The sequence below is a fragment of the Hyaena hyaena genome, unplaced genomic scaffold, assembly GCF_003009895.1.
Source record: "Hyaena hyaena isolate Hyena2069 unplaced genomic scaffold, ASM300989v1 scaffold_985, whole genome shotgun sequence".
Taxonomy (NCBI): Eukaryota; Metazoa; Chordata; class Mammalia; order Carnivora; family Hyaenidae; genus Hyaena; species Hyaena hyaena.
In genome coordinates, this window is record NW_024081619.1 from 73,764 (window position 1) to 78,416 (window position 4,653).

The window sequence follows — 4,653 nt, forward strand, 5'->3', positions numbered from 1 at the left end:
TTCAACAATATCAATGATGTATTTATCCTTAATGGATCACTCTGAAAATGGTTACACAATACAACCCAAGACTGTAAATTAACAGTAGGAGATGTGCTACATATCATTGTGCAAAGTCTTCATAGCATGGCCCAAAAGATACACCTGTATTGACTTGTGATCATCAGTATGTCATGGACTTGCCCAGGACATGATGATTTACTAGTTAAATTGTTGTTTCTGCTAGAATATTTATTTTATTTTTTTAACTTTATTTGTTCATTCAGTTAGTTGGTTATTTAGTTACTTACGGGAGACACGGAAATGCACCACTAAGATCCCCTTTCAAGCAAGCACTCTGCCTAAGTGCAAACTGTTGTAACAGTGGAGGCACAGAGAGGTTAGGTAATAAATGGATCTTGATCAAAGTTGGTCATTTCCACAACTTTGGAATATATAATTGCCATGTATGTATATAATTGGAGTAACTACCACTATATTGGGTCTTTAGTCTGTGGATTGTCATGGTAGGGAAAGGCAAGTAGAAGTTTCTGAATTACCTCTACAGCCATTATTTCTGTGAGGATAACAGCAGAGATAAAAACAAAGCAGTGGTGGTAGCCTCTATCACGTGTCCATTACACTAGCAAGTATGGTTCCTGTGCAAACTGGGTGGATCCTGAAATATGAATAGATGACCAAAGTTCCTCCAGGTAATAAAGTTGCACCTACCATGCTCATATGGTGTTGCTAGAGACCTTGGGTTTGTGGTGTGTAGATTCTGATTTGGTGAATGAGTTATGTCCTATCCCAATCAGGAAAGAAAATCAGTTTGTATTCACATGGAATAATCAAATGCAGCCACTGAGGAGAGTGTGTTACCAGTGTCTCAGAACTCTTTACAAAGGAAGGTTTCTTCTACTTCCATGTAAGTGACCAATGCTAGCGACATGATAGCTGAGACTTAAAGGGAATTTAGATATGAAAGTGAAAAAAGGAGGAGACAAATACCAGTTTGGGTAAAACTATGAGAGTGACTATGTTTTGTCCACATTACCATCATTTCTTAAGTGTCTCCACACTAAGGCAGGCCCATTCAAATTCTGGAGAAGAAATCCCCAAATGCGTATGGTCAAGTGGACTCACATGGTAGAAAGAGTGGATGGTGATAGGTAAGGAGGTGTGTTGCTTGACTTCCTTCCAGAAAGGACTCACTGGCCAACAGCAAGAACTATAGTTAGTTGACAGCCTCAACTGCTAACTTGTTCAGGTCAACCTCCACTTTTGTGCTGAGATCACACTCTTGGTGGCTCCATTCACTGACTGAGAAGCAGTGTGGTACCAAGGCTCAGTCATTTCTATACAAAGAACGACTCCTCTAAGGCCTAATCCTTCTTCTATGTAGGAGGAATATGTAGGTTGGAATCTGCCAAGCCTGTGTTATTTTCTAAGGCTTCCCCCTTCCATTCCTGTTTCTACCTATTACCTTTTATTGGTATTACTTTCCAATTAAACCTGTTGCACTCCTACCCTGTCTCAGGATGTGCTTCACAGGGGACCGAATGCAAGTAACTTTTTTTATGATGTACCCAAAATTGCTGAGAAGAAAAATCAAGATTTGGTGTTTTTCTGAGTTTTATGTTGGTTTCAGAGCCAGAACCTAATTATAATATATATATACACTATACTGTTACTTAGTATACTTAAGTACTAAGTACTTAAACATCAAAATTAATTATACTTGGAATTTCTACTTGCAACTTTTAGAACTTTATGTACTCAGAGGAATTTCTAATTCTGGCTATGGTGTAGTAATTAGTGTCAGACTCATCCTTTTGCACTAAACAATTAAAAATGTATATAGGAGTGCCTGGTTGGGTTAGTCGGTTAAACCTTCGACTTCGGCTCAGGTCATGATCTCACAGTTCATGACTTAAAGCTCTGACTCCAGCTCTGTGCTAACAGCTCTGAGCCTGGAGCCGCCTTTGGATTCTGTGTCCCCTCTCTCTCTGCGCCTCCCTCACTCACACACTTTACCTCAAAAATAAATAAACATTAAAAAATAAATTAAAATAATTTAAAAAATAAACCATAAAACTATACATAAAATACAGAAAAATGAAACAAAGAACTTTTAAATATTGGACAATAGGCAAAGCCAAAATATTTCTTATAGAGGGGAAATTAACTACAGTAGGCTCCATCACATCACCATATGGTTCCTGCCTGAAGGCACTTCTGGACCATAGAACATGGAGGGTATATTGGCTTGAATAGTGTCCTTCCAAAATTCATGTCTTCTGGAACTTCACAATGTCACTGTATTTGGAAATAGGTTCTTTGTAGATGTAGTTAGTTAAGATGAGGCCATACTGAATAAAAATAAATATTAGATCCAATATATGCACATAGTATGATTCCGTCTACTTAAAATTTTAGAACTGAGAAAAGTACGGTTGCCTTGGGACAATAGGGTTTGAGGGAATAGGTGGAGAATGGGTGGAGATGTCTGGGAGGAAATTTGAGGAAACTTTCTGTGTTATAAAATTTTTCTGTATTTTGAAAGGGGTTCAGGCTACCTAACACTGGTGTATATATTCCTTAAACCTCACCTAAGTCTATAATCTACTGAACTTTCCATTCTATTTAAATTATATCTCATTTTATAATCTACTGAACTTTCCATTCTATTTAAATTATGTCTCATTTTCAGAAGTTTATTTAAAAAGTTTATAATGGAGTTTTGAAGGCAGAAAGCCAAAATAATGGAAAGCAGCTTTTCAGGAAAGTGGGGGCTGGATCATCAGTACACTTGAGTTTATCTAAAATCTGTCTCTTAGCAGACAGACATCATGACTCATTTTTGTATCTGCATGCCTGCCAAAAATAAATAAATAAACACAGTTAACAGGGACTATTTACGATATGATTCCTTCAAAGCTAAAGAGTTTCTGTAAAATTTGTGACATTTAGAAAAATTTTTTAAAAAGTGGGGGGGGAGGGGAGGCGCCTGCGTGGCTCAGTCAGTTAAGTGTCTGCCTTCGGCTCAGGTCATGATCTCACAGTTCATGGGTCGAGCCCCGTGTCAGGCTCTGTGCTGAGCCTGGAGCTCAGAGCTAGCTCAGAGCCTGGAGCCTGCTTCAGATTTTGTGCCTCCCTCTCTCTCTGACCCTCCCCAGCTCATGCTGTCTGTCTGTCTGTCTGTCTGTCTGTCTGTCTGTCTGTCTCTCTCTCTCAGAAATAAATAAAAAGCATTAAAATAAATGATAAAATTTGTGACTTTTTTTTGGAACTTTTAAATCTTACACGCAGAGTTTTTTTCATGTACAGAGTTCTTATGTACAGCCTAAGAATGGTGTTTTGAGATTTGATGATTTATAGATACTATTTTTTATAGTTACTCTTAGAGGTGTTTTTAAAATCTCTAGAATATTAGCTGGGAGAATAGGAATACATGTACAGTTTTTCCAAGAAGATATACTTTAAGAGAGAAGTTGTGATAAAGCTAAACATAACTCCATTTTCATCTTGGTAGATGATAGATTTTACCATGCATTTAGTAGAAGGCACACATTAACTTCTTTGTTCTCTCTGGCCCTTTCTCTACTTCCATCTTTCTCAGAATAGGATTAATTTGTGCTTTCTTGTACTACATGGTTTGCTCTCTATTCCCTCCAGTGAATTGTTCTTTAGTTAACTTTTCAATTTTAGATGGCACCTAGTGCTCTATTTCTAAAATTGCTTTCAGTAACACCAAAAAATGAGTCCTATCTCTTTAGTGATTAGTGGTCACTATAGGCTAATGTAGTTTAAAGAAGGGGGAAAAAACCTTAAAATAATTTTAAATTAATCAATGATCTTTTTAAAAATGTAATCAGAATAATTTCACTGGGTTTCTAACTATAGATACAATTGTGAATGAATTTCCTATTCACAATTCTTTTATTTTTAAACTGTCTTATAATGTACTTATATTTTTGCATTTTTGTTGATTTTTCATAGATTATTGAATTCTCTGTAATGTGCTTTTATTAGCAACCATACATGGAAAGAAAAAGGACAAACAGCTTTTTGAGTAGATAGACAAAGTGACAGTTTTATAATGTACTCGTTACATTGTTTTAAAGAAAGAAACCTCAGTGCTTTGGCTATTACTCTCAGAAACTGATGAGAAAACATAAGATATAGGGGCGCCTGGGTGTCTCAGTCGGTTGAGTGTCCGACTTTGGGTCAGGTCATGATCTCACGGTTCGTGGGTTCAAGCCCCGCGTTGGGCTCTGTGTTGACAGCTAGCTCAGAGCCTCTTTGGATTCTGTATCTCCCTCTCTCTCAGACCCTCCCCTGCTCATGCTGCCTCTCTCTCTAAGAAATAAATAAAACATTAAAAAAAAAAAGAAAACATAAGATATAGAAAACTTTGATAAGTAGATTGACAAGGGATGATATAAAGAAAAGAAGGAGGAGGTTAAAAAAATTCTCATTACTTTGGTCTTACTTGATACTTCTTTTTTTTTTTTTTTTTACAAATAGTTTATTGTCAAATTAGTTTCCACATAACACTCAGTGCTCATCCCCACAAGTGCCCTCCTCCATGCCCATCCCTCCTCCCCCCCACATCCATCAGTCCTCAGTTTTTGTCAGCATTCAAGAGTCTCTCATAGTTTGCCTCTCTCC